The sequence below is a fragment of the Antrostomus carolinensis genome, unplaced genomic scaffold (genome assembly GCF_000700745.2).
Source record: "Antrostomus carolinensis isolate BGI_N321 unplaced genomic scaffold, ASM70074v2 scaffold3051, whole genome shotgun sequence".
NCBI classification, from domain to species: Eukaryota; Metazoa; Chordata; class Aves; order Caprimulgiformes; family Caprimulgidae; genus Antrostomus; species Antrostomus carolinensis.
This window is the reverse complement of record NW_010296134.1, coordinates 50,924-67,149: the sequence shown is the minus strand read 5'-3', so window position 1 is coordinate 67,149 and position 16,226 is coordinate 50,924.

Below are 16,226 nucleotides of genomic sequence, written 5' to 3'. Positions count from 1 at the left end.
TGAAGATACCTTTTTGCTTTTGTATTTATTGACTAGAACCTACCAAAAGCAGTTTATAACTAACTGAAACACTTTCTGATATTTTTCCTCTTATCCCAGGAACACAGCAGCTCATGAGTATTTCTAGACCCAGTGTCACAGGAAATGTGGTACATACAATTAGTCTTTAGCTGCCTTTATAATTGCATAGGCTCCCATGGCATAAAAATCAGCCTATGGTCAGTCTCCCACAACCAAATGGATGCTGAAGCTTGGGATCTTCTGAGGATGGAAGCAATGCTGGAATGCAGACCACAGTCAGGAGGAGACCTGCGACCCCAGACCTTGTCCCCAGCAGCTTTGTGAAGGATGAGGAACAGCAAAATGTTTAATCAAATGCCAGAAGCAGCTAAGCGGTTGCAAGGGAGAACAAAAGATAGGGAGGGAACTCAGGGAAAGCACAATGGAGAGGATTTGGAGGAAGATAAGAAAATGTTTTTTTAAAAAACCCCAACAAACAAAGCCAAATTTTAAGGAAAGAGAGAGGGAGAAGCGAGGAAACTAACTGTACAGGAGGTGAACATGGATATAGAAAAAAAAGATGACATGGAAAAAAATTAGTACTGAAAAGTAGCAGATGAGAGAAGAAAAGAATGCAGAAGAAGAAAACCTAGAAAAAGGAAAAAAAGGAAGGTAAGATTCGTCTTTCAGGTCAGTAAGAACAGTTAGAGGTGCTCTTTTGCAGAAGGGGAGAGTGATGGGCGAAAAGCTCAGCTGGAGCCCTTGCGAAAGCTCAGCTGGAGCTTCTGACTGTGGCTGCTGACAAGGAGCTCATCAGTCCTCTCCAGTGTGAAGCCTACTGTGATGATGGAGAATAGTATTTCAGCTAAAATGTAAAGTCATGGAAGTGGCGGATGCGTGTGGTTATTTAAGCTCCTGTGGCACACTTCCTCATGAAGTGTCAGTCCTGCGCCTTAGCCAAAGTCTAATCTGGGTAATTACCTTCTGCCTACATAAATTTCGCAGCGTTTTCACTTGGAGGCATTTCAAGGCCTGTGTCCTGTTTGCAGAGTTGTGAGGCAAAAGCCCCCAAAGCACCTTGTTAATGTGTTGATGCCCCTCTGAAGGGAAAGGCGGCCCCCTTCCCTCCTCAGGTGGGTGTCAGCCCTGCTGCCAGCAGCACCGAGCTGCCTCACGGATGCTTCCAAAGACCAATCTACTTTCAAATGGGCAAGTGGGCACCATATGACAAGCATAAACAAACGCTCTGGGAGGTACTGTGCTGCCTTCCCAGAGTGGAAGATGGTTTAGCAGGAGCCAGGAGGTGCCAAGCCATGTTCCTGCCCAGGGAACAAACATCCCCACAACTGGGCATTTCTCCTGGGGCCCTAGTCCTGCCTGTAAGCTCAGTTCACTTTCCATACCCTTCCCTTTAGCCACAGGGAGGTAAATCATCTCCTCTGAAGGCTTGACTCCCTCTTGTCTTTTTTTTTTAGGGAAAGTGGTCCTGGGACAGCTCCTGCACATCCAGTGCTGTGCCTCCATCGAAGCTGACATGGTTTTTGGACAAGGGAGCCCTGGGATGCAGGTATGCTCCTCATTTGGACTTGTAAGGCTCCCTGCAGTGGGTAGCTGTCCACTTTCTCTCAAAGACCAGTCAGAGAAACAAACACATAAAAATCTGTCAAAATGAATTTGTCAGCAATAAAAGAACTGCAAAGATAACCAAGTACTTGCTGTCACTGAAGAGGTAAAGGAACAGGAAAGGGCAACGGGTTATAATGTCTTTAGGAACAGATGATACATCCTTAGAGCATTATTTATCTTGTCATGAGTTGCAGAAACAACCAGCCCATTGAAGAGCAGAAATACCATATCTTCCTGAGGAAGAAAAGAAACAAAATCTGCCTTCCCTGTTTACACTGAGCCAAATGTGAGCGTTTCGGGCTGGGGGAGGGGAGTGCTGGTACTGTGCATACCACACAAGCTTCATACTGTGGTTGAAAATGGCAGGGGGTCCTCCCACCACCCCACAGCCACCCTATCCAGTGACCGCCATGGTGGCACTGCAGCGACCATCTGCCACCCACCACAATGGGTGAGGGCTGCAGCCTGGCACAGTGGCCGGAGACTGTGCCACCCTGCAAAGCCCTGTGCTCCAAACAGTCTGACAAGGATGCACTGCCTCCACAGCAGCTTCATGCTTTGGCCCCTCCCCATAATCTCTAGCCACGTGAGCATCCATGCCATGTAACACAGTGTGAAAGAGCTGACCTGCTCCATCAAATATCAGAGCTTGACTGTTGCCTGTAATTCCAGGATCTGACCCTTTAGTCTGTGCCCCGTCACCTAGGGGAATGTCTGAGCTTATAGAAAGAAAAGAAGCTCATAAAAGTCCAAGAGATTTTATTTCCACATCTCTGGGTGTTTCCTGCCTCCTGCTGAGTCCCCTGTTAGATGTTCTGGTCAGTGACCCATCTTGCTGTGCAGCTGGGGGAATTGGCTGGAGGTAGAGGTGCTGGTCCAACAGCTCCACCGAGGTGCTTCTTTCCCACCAAACAGGGCAGGCGGTCAACAAGGCTTCTTCCAGGTGAAGCCACATCCATTTCTGGGGGCTGAGTTTGTGCTGCATGCAGATGGGAAGCCAGAGGGGCTGGTGCAGCACAGTCCCAGCATGGCGTGGTGGGAGGATGGATGTCCTGGGGCCTCGGAGACTGCGAGGCATGGGAGGTTATGGCCAAGACCTCTCCCTTGCTCCCATAATAGCACAACACAGGCGCAACCCTCCCAGCACAGAAGAGAAGCTGTGTGTATTCAAGACTTCCATGCCACCACTCATGCAGTTTCCTCAGAAGTTCATCTGATCTATGGGAGTAATGATTAAAGCAGACCAGTTCCACAGCCAAAATAGAGAGGACTTGTCTGTAGGTTGTTTAGAGAGCGACACATAACCACCATGAGGTAGCCATGGAGGGGACCAGCAATGCCCGGATCTAGCTGGGTGAGGTAGCTCCAAGAACTATTCCCTAGTGCAGGCCCAAGTGAAACAGCATCTGGAAGAATGTGTACAATTCCAGTAACTAACAGCCAGGAAAAATTGTTTTGAATTGGAAGAGGGGCAGAAAATGGCCAGGATAATTGGGGAACTGGAGAGGGTGTCCTATGAGAGAGATAAGAACAGGTGGTGGGATCAGTCTAGCCAAACAAAGGCTCAAAAGGATTTCAGCTCATGTCTATAAATACCACAAAGGGGAAAGAGCTACAGGACACTGTTAGCAGTAAAAAAAAACAAAAAAAGGACAGATACTGGACATGATTGCATTTGGATTAGAAATTTGAAGAAATTTCCTAACTCTTAGAACAAGAAAGTTCTTAGAACAACATTCCCATTAAAAAGGAATGGGCAAAATCACCAGCTTACTGTTAAAAGAATGCAAGAAGCTTATTAAAATGTTACTATAGTGTGGTGCTTCAGCAGCAGAAGCCTGAAACCGTTAATGCAGAAGCTCCTGCCATTGTTATATTAATGCTTTCAGATGTGATAACTCCACAGGATCTGCAAGCTGGAATAGTATTAGAAGTTGTAAAAATCTCCTACAATTTTTTGTAAGATGCTTTATTTTCAAATCCATACAAGTCAGATGTAACTTTAGAAAAAGACTATCATGTGGAAGTCAAAGATGCTGGCTTAATGCCATCTATGCTTGATACCAACAGGAACCAAATACTTGCAAGAGGGAGCAGAATTTGGTTCACACATTTATAAGTCCAGGACTATACATACAGTGTCTTGATCTGACACATCTCCATTTCTGAAACCCTGCACTTAAGACAGAATTCATTTTTAGATTCATTCCTCAAAAGTTACAACAAAAATTAACTTTGACTTGCCAGTTCAGTGACTTCATTTTGAATTTTAAGTTCTTGAATAAGATAGCGATAATTATGCCATACAGACAAGGAGAAATCATGCAACCAAGAGATAAAGCCTTGCTTAGGCGTTAAATTGTGTGCCTGTGTCACTTTAGAAGCACCTGGTGACTTGGAGTGGCTGCTTTTGTATAAGTAGCATGAAATATTTTTCTTTTCAGACATGCAAAATATCAGTCCACTGACTGTGTTTCAAGTTAGGCACTCCTAAATTAAATTTCTGAACCAGACTGTGTTTTTTGCAGTATTTGGTAATTTTATTTTATCTCACAGTTCTCTTGCTCTTGGAAGTACAGAGGACTCATGCTATTCAGAAAAGACCTTCGTCATCTGAGGGGAGACATCTCAACATCCCATCTCTCAGCTGGGACTTGGACTGCCCAGTCCTCAGTCTCATCCTGAGCTGCCAAGATCCAGAGCCACAAAGGAGGAGGATTTTGGGCTGCCTGTTCTGGAAGCGAGGGATCCCATCACAGCTTGCACAGGCAAAGTGAAGCTATGAACCTGGATGACGGTAAGTGGACTAGGTAAGGATCAGCTGCGGCCGAGCAGCTCCAAGCATGGACCATGGAAATATGGAAAAAATCTGCCCTTGTTGAAAGCAGGGCAGCAGCCTGTCTGTCAGGTATATTTATTTATATCTGTAACAGCTTCAAATGAATATAAATTCTAAAAAGCCTTTTTAATGCAAAAAATGAATTATTTTCTATGTAACTCTTAACATAGGGAAAGGGGCTTCTCTTTAAAAAATTGTCACAGTAAAAATTCTCTGTGGTTTTTGGTAAAAGTCAGAATATGTATTCCAGAGCCAAAACTGGGGGTTACGTCCTGGGCCATACTTCTGCTATTTGTGTGCTGTCAGGTAAATGGCTTAATTTCCTGTGCCTCTGCTTTGCCTTGGAGATATCAGCACTGATTTGCCTCACAATACTGCAAGGCTACTTTCACTCAAATGAAAAGACTCAAATGTGTTCCAAGATCCTCAGATATCAAGAGCTATTAGATGCATTTATTTTTATTTTTTTAAGTTAACAAGAATGTTTTGGCAGGCTGAAGAGCTGAGTGAATATACTGAGTGTCAGTGCATTTCTAAGCAGTAAAAGAAACACAGCCCATGACCCAAAGCAGGAAATTTTGTAAATGCAGACAGAGCAAGCCATGAGGACGGGAATCCCAAGGCGGACTTGGCCGTGCAACACCACCACCAAAAGGAAGATAAGCCATTTCTGTCATTTAGTCACCTAAGAAACAAGCATATAAGGAACTGAAAGGACAGACATGCTTAGGCAAGCTGAGGAGGATGAATGGGGGCTGTTTCCCAGGAGAGGCCTAGGAAATAATTTCACAAGACTAACCAAGTATAAGCTGTATCCATGAGACTGTTTTTCTTGTAGGGGAGGTACCTGAAGTTTCAAGTCCATAGGTAAGAAATTTGTCCCTTCTGTCACCAGTGCCTTCTGATGAGAGCATTAGGTCAATTCATCCATAAAGGGCTAAATATTTCCCAGGCTTTTCTTGCCAGGCTTTTCTCTGAGAAACATTTGGAACCATATCTTTATTTTTTTTATGAACATACTCATGAATGTTCTTGAGGGCTGTCAGTGAGCTGCAGTTAAAGGAGCAAATTTCACAGGCACTCGAAGGAAGCGTTTATGTACACATGGAGTTGTGTCACTCCTTTTGCTGGGTCTCAGCTTACTGCTCTTTAAATCCGTGATACATGCACGTGTTGCTGTGTTTCACAAACAAGTTGGAAGGCAACAGTGCTCATATTTCATGTGCTCTTGAACACTTCCACCAAGATACAGCTCTTCGTTGTCCTCTTCACAAAGCCTGCCCTGGCCATGGCAGGTTAATCTCAATTGTGTAGGTACAGGCAAACCCTGCCTGTGTTGTGAGACAGTGAGACAGGCACCAGGGCCAGTCGAGGTGATGTGTGACTGCACAGGCAGCACTCAGACAGTGCAAATACTCCTGCCTTTCTTCCTGCTTTATCACACAGGTTTGAGTGCATCACTAGCCCCTGCTACATGGCTTTTGACATCTCATGCCAGCCTTATCTTCTGTCTAGCCAGTCATAAGCTAAACTTTTCAGTCTCTTCCATAGTTTACCAAAAATAGTCTAAGTGAGATTCAATCACTCTAAACATCCTAATAGCTGGATTTTATGTGCAACAGTAGTCAGAAGAGCTCTGGGATGAGCACTGCTGTGGGTTCCTGTTGCCTCCCTCATGCCTACCTGTCTGTGTGTTGGTGCCCCTTCTCTCACATCAAACCTGTAATCAGTTGGTTCAGGGAAGTAAATCAGCACACCAAAAAAAAAACCAAACCAAGAACCAAACAAAAAGGAAGACTATTTTGCTGGTTTGGTTCTGCAGAACTCTGACTGCAGTTTCAGCACTCCGTTGCTGGTGCAGGGGAGGTGGTGGGAACCTCTGGCCAGGAACAGAGGGAGGACCGCATTAGGCGACATGAACTTAGCTCAGCTTAAATTGTCCTGGATCTGTACCCTAAGCTCTTTTTTACAACAGAACCATGAATGTTGATAGCCCGGCACAGCTGAGCAGCCCACATCACCCCACTGCACTGTTGGCTCCTGCTGTCAAATTCCCACTGAGATGGATCCACAGGTCACATGGAGAACTAAGCTCACAGCTGGGCATCAGAGAATCCCGAGCTCTAGCAGCTCTGTGCTATGAGACATGGTATGCCTCATGGGCATTGACCAAGTTTTGTCAGCTTCCTATTTCTGTAGAGCATAAAAATTAATTATAGTAAACGCTTCCAGAGTGGCCTTTGCTCCAAGACAAGATCAAACATAATTAAACTGGTCCTTAAAAATTAATAATAGATGGAGCTCCTAGTGTCCCTAAACAATCATCCATTGGAAAGTCTTCCTTATTGCTTTTCTTCAGTGGAAAGTAAGCCCATTACTTTTTGTATCAACCACACTCAACATGGAGGATCATTCATGCTGGATAATTGTTGTTTGCCTACCTCAGAGTGGCAGTGCATGGCCCCATCTGTTAATACTACATGTTAATACTACAAAATGCTGTCTCGTTCTACCACTTAAGTAAATGCAGTGTTACCAGACCAACTCAATGCTAAGGTCCTCTGATGGTCATCCAGTTGAAAGCTACCAGGGCCTATAGCTCATTGCACATGTTAGCTAGCTGTGATCCCACCAAGAGCATGATTAATTCTGAAGCAGTCAACTATTCCCCTGCAGTGGGCTGTTCTGCAGCTCCTCAGCTATATTCCCCACCAGAAGAGACATGGTGGTAACTGGGAATGTGAGGTCATTATCACATTTGTGGATCTGCATGACCCAAGACTGTTCTCCTATCCCTTGTTTTGCCTATTGGTTTTCTGATACTGTCCCATCATTGCACTGACACCAGTAGTGCCACCTGGGGTAAAGTGATGATGAGGTCATAGGTGCAGAGGTGACTCTTTCACCAGGAAAGAGCCAATTCATCACTTCCAGGGCAGAATTTCTGGTCAGAGTGAGAGGACCAGCCTGACCCTCCATGTCTTGAGTGCTGATGCTGTGGTGGGACTCACATGTCAGAGACTGTTCAAAACAAAGATGTGAACTTCATTCTGTCATATTTCAATGAATGTTTAAATACCTTGTTTCTAAATCAGCCTCTTTCCAAGCTGATAAATATTTACCCCGCCCTCCAAGTGGAGCAGTGACCTCAAGAGATTTTCAATTTGATTGTATCTTTGTTTATAGTCTGTTTCCTTATTTGAAATTCAAGGTTAATGCATTTCTTGGGCTGAGTCAGGCTCTCTCTCTCACTTTTCATGAAGAAGTCTGGAGGGTTCATTTCTTCCTGGAGCAAACAGTGAAACTGTTCAGTTCTTCAACAAGCCGTGGGATGGAAAACCTCCACAGGACCCTTCAGGCCTCTCACTGGGGCTGGGAGCCCTGCAATGATCTCTGTGCAAAGGGGTAAGAAGATTCAAATGTGTCCACCTTGTTCGAGTCTTTCTGTCAGCAAGAGATGCTGCCTGCTGCCCTGAGGTTGCCAGAGGTCTCCAGGGTTATTGCTGTCATTTAAAAGCAAGCAATGGACTTGGGTGTGTTATTTCTGACACCAAACATCCTACTTTAAAAGCAGCACATCAGATGTAGTTGAAACAGGCTGGGAATGACCTGAAAGCAGATCAGGAGCTGCGTAATTTATTACAGTCAGCTTTTAAGTGAAATTAGGGATTTAGTCTGGAAATGCTGTTGAAGCTGTAGCTCTGTTCTGATCTCCTGCCTCTTAAAACAGATATTCCATAATGCTTCAAAATGCAAACAATGAGATAACCAGTGGCAGAATTTCCTGTACGGTCTCAGCATGGATGCTTGGGAGCAGGATTTCCACTGCAGTACATGGGAGAATGCTGCTTAAGAATATATGAGGAACTAAGGATGCTATATCCCATATATCCCTACATGCCCTTCCACCAAGTGGTGTGTGAGGGATCTCCTTGCTATGAGACAGAGCTGGGCACCATGCTGCAGTGATCAGACTTCTCACCTGAAGGGGTGCCTCACCAGCTTGGCCTTCACGCTGCATGACACCAAGAAAGGTTTAACTGCAATCAGTTTTCCTTTTTTCTTTCTGTGTCTTTTCCCATTCCTCCAATTACCACTTTCAAAATTATGGAGGAAGCATGCCCCATCACTTCTATTTTCTCCTGCCCTTCCTTCCCTTTGTTTCCTCGCTTTGCATAGAAGCAGCTTGCTTTTTGCCATGTTTGCTTTGGGACATTTGTTTGTCTAATGCCTCTCTCAGAATCATACTCAGTGTGATCCAAGTGTAATCAGCTTGGGCTCAAGGTACTCTCATTGATGTCAATCCTTTCCTCACATGTCTCTGTGCTGGGTTCCACATTGTCATGTCAAAAGACACTCTGCAACTTTTTTTTCCTCATCTGGTATTTCTTGGGTCATAGGAGATGTGAGTACATGAGGTAAGGAAAAGACAAGTCTAAGCCATGAAGACAGTCTGAATCAAGCTCCATCAAGCTGCTTTTTCCTTCCCACTGCCTCTGAACCAGAACAAAGATTAAGACAGCTTCTTATCTTACGTATCACTACCAATGAAGAAATTACTTCCTAGCAGACATCACACAGGCTTTTAAATCCCTGAATGTGTTTCAGGTAGAGGGTCCTGGTGGTTTGAAGTCTGATTAACATAAACGAGAGGTTTCTCTGGTGGATAAACAAAGATAAAACTGAAACTTCCACTACAAATCTAAATAAATGCTGGTCAGCATTAATTTTTCTAAAGAAAAAAATCCACAAAGCATTCTTAATATAGATTTGCTGCTTTTTTGTATTCTAAAAATATCTTTAACAGATTTCATTGGAAAGCTGCTATATAATCACCTGTACCACATATAATATGTGTAATTGCAACTCAGAGGAGAAAATAAGTTCATTCTGGTTTTAAAAACTCTTTATCAGGAGAATTTGACAAATATAGTGCAGTATGCAGGATCAGCCTGGTTTTTATTTTAAATGCCTTCTCCAGTACCAGAGAGGTATGTCCTTTATGCAGCTCCAGCCTCTGAGAGCCAAACAATTACCTCTGTTACAAAGGCCAAACATTTTGCAGCTTGCAAGAATTGCCAAAGCTGTAATGTGAACGTGATATATTCCCGTACAGACTGATGTCTTTCTGTGTAATGGGGCACTGCCTCAGTGTCCTGGTTGTGCTAGGATGGAGTTACTTAGTTAGAATAGCTGTGTTTTAGTTTCAGTACAGGATTTGGTATGAGAAGAACACTGATAAAAATACTGATGGTATTAGTTGCTGCTGGAGCTCAAGGCCACCATGTTTGGCTGGTTCACAGCTGCATTAGGACTGGGAGGGAGAAGTGCAATGAACAGCAAAACCCAAAACTGGCATTTGGATGTGCCAATGAAATATTCCATATCTTATCACATCATGTCAGTATAATAACCAGGGTTGACCGGAAGATGGGGGTATTCTCTCGGGGATAGCTCGGGCTCGCTCTTCTGGGGTTTGGTTTTCGGGACTGTCTGGGCTCCGGGATCGCTGGCTGGCACAGGCTGGGCATCTGTCAGCAGGTGGTGAGCAATTGCACTGTGCATCACTCAATTGTATATTCTGTTGTCACTGTTGTCATCATTATAATTTTGTTTTAATTAGTAAATAGTTTTTAATCTCAACTCATGAGTCTCCTTGCCCTTTTCTTTATGATTCTCTCCCCTACTCCCTGGGGGGGGAGGAGGGTGTTGGAGGGTGAGAGAGCAGGCTGTGTTTGGCTGCAAGGTGCAAACCAAAAGGGTGAATCCATGCAAACCACCACACTCAGTCTTACAAATCCCTTCTCAAACCTGTAATTCCCATCTTTGTTTCTGCTCTATGAGTTCTGCCAAGCCCTCATGTGCCCCAGAGAAAAGTCTGGGGGCTTTGATCGCACACACTGTGCAGATCACTTCAGATGCTCCCATCTCCAGTGTAACCTTATGTTTTGTACATCAGCTACATTCTTCTCTGAGATAGCATACATAAGAGGAAGCAGCGATGAAATGCAGAGACAACCCCATACCATGTGGTTCCAGCAGGCAGCTATGGTACAAGAAAGCTGCCCAATGAACATAACAAAAACTAACCCTGTAAGGACTCACTCTCTACAAACTAATATCACTATTCCTCACTACACCTGTGGTTGAAGAATCACACCAATTACACACATATTCTTCTCGGAGACTGAGAGAGACTGTTGCTAGTTAAGTACTGCCATACCACTGCATTTGCTGTTGCAGAGCTCCCATCCTGTCTGTTTCCAGAACATCCCAACAGTTTGACTGATTTGAGTCCATACCATGACTCCAGTTTAGTAGTTCTGAATATGGCTTGGTGGAAAGATTTAATGACTAGATAAAATGTAATGCTGCTGGAAAAAAGGAGCAATGAGTAGAGCATGTACCTTTATCACAGACTTCTGCAAAAGCCTTGGTGAAATGAGCTTTCCCCATTTGCAACTCGAGCAGTAACATGCCGTTGCCTGAAGCCTTTACAGAACCTCTTGCAGTCCGATCTGGTTAGTGTTGGGAAAATGCTTAGAGGTCCTGAACAAAACACTGGCACACATGTGAAGAAAATAACCAATATTTAAGCTGAAAGAAAAACTTTGGGGTTAGTATGTCTATGAGCTTCCATTTAGCAGCACCTTCAGAAGTTGCCTTGGGCAGAAACATTTTGCCAGTTTCAGTCAAATGAGCAACATGAAAGACATTTTTTGTTTATTTTTTTCCTTCTTTAATGCTGCAAAAGAGATGCTGCTAAATTAGAACCCAACTGTCTTCATAGTAATAAAACAGGAGGTCAGATTTAAAGAGCTACATTTGCACTTGTGTTTCTTGGAAGACCTCTCTGTCTCTGAGTTGACAGTGCACCTGTTCACTGAAAATTATGCAGAAACATTAATAAAATCTTAGTTGGGATCTTAAAATATATGGCAAGTCCAACAGTTTCAAGTAAGCAGGGATGACGTTGTTCAGCTGAAATAGCTGACACAGTTTTACCACGTGGCTGCAGTATTTATGAGTGCAAATAGTAAAAAAAATACATTTAATAGAGGAAAATAAATCAATCTGATTTCAGCCATGTCCAGTCACAATTTCTCCTAATGTCCTGTGATGAACCAAGAGGCTGGGGGATATAGAGCGTGACTGTCATCCTGCAGCAAAAATATTATCACACACTTCAAAGTTATCGGCTGCCTTTCCTCAAACAAAGTCAGAGCTTTAACGTGCACCCTGATGAAAACAGGATGGCCCCTTTCAGACCAAGATGATAGAGACAGATGAGGCAGTAAGACGAAACCAGCAGGAGCCAGCACACACAGAGCTGCAGTAAATCCAAGCCATAAACAGAATGCCTCCTGTGCTTAAAATCTTCCGAGGCCCCTGAGCTTTCTGGAAGTGTGGCAGCAGCACTGCTGCACCCTCTGGTCTTGCAGACCTGCAGGGATTCAGAAGAGGCACCCATTTCCATGATTTTTTAGCGACTTACACCCCTGAAACTAATGTTCACTACATCTTTAGGGAGAGATATGTGACCATTTGTGGCCAATCCGCAAGGAAGTCTGACACATGAAAGAGGCAGAGCTCAGAGGCCATATGATAGGGCCATACGATAGGGCCATACATAGCTGCTGCCCCTCGTACAAACGTTGACGGCAATAATCACGCACTCGGGCTCGGGTGGCTCGCCCTGGCCAGAACTCCCTGTTCAGGATCAATTAAGCTTCTGACACCGTCAATCACAGTGAAGGGCTCTGGATGGGAGCTGTTGTGGGAGGCTGTGCTGCAAACCTGGCTTGTAAACCAGGGGTTAGCAACTGCTCTATCACTTTAAGTCCCAAATCCCGTGTGTTTCACATGGTTTATTAAAATTTTTCAGTTTATTACAACTAAATCCATGGGAAACTGCATGGTGTGGCTGGGTTTCCACTGTTCTGATCACACAGGAGATCACTAAATTCAAAAGCAAAGTTTAAGGCAACACTAGAGTATGACCCAGTATTTGCACACACAGATAATCAAACTGCTCAGATTGACTCTAGTTTACAGACACGATTCAGGTGGGTTTTGCTTTACTTTTTGAGAGCTTAAAAGTGGCTGTTGATTCTGAAAACCAGGCCTAATAGAAATAAAGAAGTCTTATCTCATCTTTTTGTTCTGAAAATGGCAGTAACTGAATTTTAACAATTGTAATGGCATTTAAAAATAATTTAAGTGTCACATGTCTGGACTGCAGTACGTTGGTCTGTATGTGTTTATAGGCATTAATTTTGATATGCTGTTACCATCACTACACAGATGGGCAATGGAGACACAGGGCAAGCTGGGGTGAGATCTGGTTTCAGGTAAGACACCTACATCTAAGTGTCTGAAGTACGGATGCCTACCTCCTTCATGGATGGCTACACTCTCATTATAGCCAGTGGAGATAAACAGTCTGAAGAGTGACCGAGATGGACAAATGTAGGAACCTATCCTGGGATGCATCCCACCCTGATTTGTCAGTAAGACATCATCTATTTCTGAGACAGAATACAGCTAAATCTCTGGAATGCTTAGCCATGGGGCTTGCCGCATGGGGACATGACCCCCACGATGTTCACAATGGGCTTCTGTATGCATCACTGCTGAGCTACCCCATGCAGACAGTCCTCCCTGATGTGCACCAGTCTTTGAAGTCACCTCCAAAAGAGCACCAAGGGATAATCTGCTTGAGGTTAGACAAAATGCTCTGCCTCACACACCAGCAGCTTCATCCAGGGCGCTTTCCTGTTGCTAACAACCTGAATGAGTTTTATGGCAAAGAATGGACAACATGTCAAATGTTCATAGTTTGACTTTTTACTGTCTTCCGGAAGGCATGAGTTCTATCTATGCAGAGGGGGAACATCTGAAGAATGGGCCAAAGGTAAAAGGCTTAGTGCTGAAAATGGCTTGGGGAAGGACATAAGGAAGCATATGATCTAGTTTTATTGAGAAGTCAGGAACCACGAAGATCTGTGATGATCTCATATTGTATCACACTTCTGGAGGATTTCAGGACCAACAGAAAGGCTGTTCTGACAGTGAAAACACAGGGAACACAACTAACAACTTCAACTACCACAGCATTTTATTTCAATCAGGGGATTGCAGCTACAGCCTTTCAGGAAAGAGATAGGTTACATCAACAGGTGACCATGAAAATTCATTTCTACTTGGCAGAATACACAGTCTCAATAAATCCTCTGCACTGCAGTATAGCTGAAGGTAACTCGGTTAGTCAGCTAGCAGCCACAGTGCAAGGTACAAGGAATGCTGCTCAACTCATTCCAAATCCAGGTATCTCTAGACCAGATGGGCAGCTTGACTCAGGAGGCAGATTCCTCACATAAAATAGTGGAATGATGATGATCATCCTGACCAGTTGCTGCCCAAGGTCCACATGATTTCCTGAGGTCCACAGTCCAGCAGCAAAAAAAAAAATAATAATAAAAAAAAATTATTACAGTGGTTTGTGGTTTTTTTTGTTTGTTTGTTTGGGTTTTTTTTGTTTTGTTTTGTTTTGTTTTTTTTGTTAGCAGCGATCTCTGTTGGGTTGACACCTTGAAGAGTGCATCTTTGGTTAGCTATCCTTTGACCAGCCACCTGTCTCTCATGTTGCTCATTAGAGCAATCAGTGCAAAGTTTTCTCTATTGGTCATTTAATATCTCCAAGTATTCTTCAACTAAGCATGAAGACCATTTTTTTCCCCCAAAGAGTGCACATCAGGGGAACTACTGTTCACTTTGAAGTGGCTCACGTGTTATACGACAGCTGCATGCTGCTGAAGGTATTTGTTAGGCAACTGTGCTAGCTGTATTTCTGAGATGAGGTTTGGAGAGCTGTCCAGGAATAAGACATTGGTAGTGAAGATGAGAGTGGCCAGTAGTAACAGCTGAGAGATGATAATGTATCTGCGGGAAAGAGACACGCCAGTTATCTGGGTAGGACATTAGTTGTGCAGGAGACAGAGGAGTATCCCAGCTCCTGTAAAGCCAGCATGGAGGATGTTACAGAACAAAAGGGATCCTTTAAACACTACAGAATTATTTCATACAGTTTTGCTTTTCTTCATCTGGACTCTACTGGTCTTTCTGCAGACTTGTAATCAGGTTTGTTTGTTAAAAAAAATAAAGTCTCTGAATACTCTTGGTATGTATTTCCCTCTGTTTTAGCAATTAAAGCTCTGGTAGGGCTGTGCCTTCTTCCTGGATATACTGCTGCCTGAGGTCTTAAATTTTGTTGGTAGCTTTCCTTTTTTCCCTATTCTGATAAGAATTCTGCATTATCTGATAGCTTGCATTAGAATTAGGGTGATTCATAAGGAACATGGATTGCCTGGCTGAGGAGCAGATTAGCAATGTAATGTGCCATATTCAAATACTTGTCTAAAAGCACAGTCTGCGGGGAGACCTCCTGCCAAGAAAATCAGCACTTCCCTCTCCAAACCACAGTATACCATTGAGACACAAGTTTTGGAAAAGTAATCTAAAAATACTTCTAAAGATTTATTATTTCTGTTTGTCAAAGTGCAGATATGGTGAAGAAACAAAAAGGTCCAGGTACCCACTATGCTTTTCATCCAGGAATTATACTGACTGACATATGGAAAGCGCAGCACAGAACCCAGATAGGAGCCGGATGGGATGCTGAGAATTAATCAGTAGCATCCCAATTTCAAAAACAAACCCAACAGGAATATCATAGTCTATACCTTTCCTGTCATGTGCTCTTAGCACCAACTTTGACACAAAGAGCTGCTATTTGTTTTTCTACCAGATAACCCACTATCAGCATGGTCAAAGATACCAAACGCAGGCCTGAGCACCGTTAAACACAACGGACAGCAGAGGGACTCGCCTGCCCTCCAGAACTATTCTTACCTGTTTTGGGGACAGTAGGCAAGTTTCAGTAACACATCCAAGGATTAGGTACAAAAAACCACTACAGGTGAAAATCTAATTTTTTACATAGGTCCTTGAAAGCGAATGATACTACCTAGTATATTTCTGCTTTAGCCACTTGCCTTCCACGCTTTTACACACAGTACTCTCGGAAGACTAACCAGAGAGAATATGTTTTATGTTAACTGGGTCTAGACCACTTTTTCCATTTCATTTTGAATTTAAAAATAAAGACAGATTCTCTGCTGACAGTTGAACAGGCATAATTACAAAGGACTATATGCTGAGGATCATTTCCTTCCTTGATGATGAAGTAAGCACTGTTTTAGTCCAAAACACTATTGTAACGAGAAAATCCTACAGTAGCATTTAGGAAAAAAAAAAAAAAAAAGAAAAAGAAAAAAAAAGAAAAAAAGGTTGCAGGTTTCTCAATAGTCTGTGCTCCTGGAATTCTGAGCATCTGGGAAAGCCCCATCTACCAACAAGGGGCCCCAAATCCAGATCAACTGCTCCAGTATTTGCCTGTTTGTTGGCATCAACATCCAGAAGAGCTGATTCCCAATTTTCCATGCCTGCTGGCATTATTTAAGCAAATACTTTGTGTCTGATATATGATACAAGCATTATCATATTTCTTAAGCTTAAACTCGAGATCGTATTGTATCCCCCAGCTGACACATACAAAAATACAATGCTGGTGATGGCTGTTTCCAAACTTGATCTGTTTTTCAAAGTTTCTCTGAAGTTTTTTTCCTCAGAAAACCTTACACTCCCTCATCTAATCCTCAAATATGAAGTTTAAATTTCATACTGCTTGAGTAACAAAACT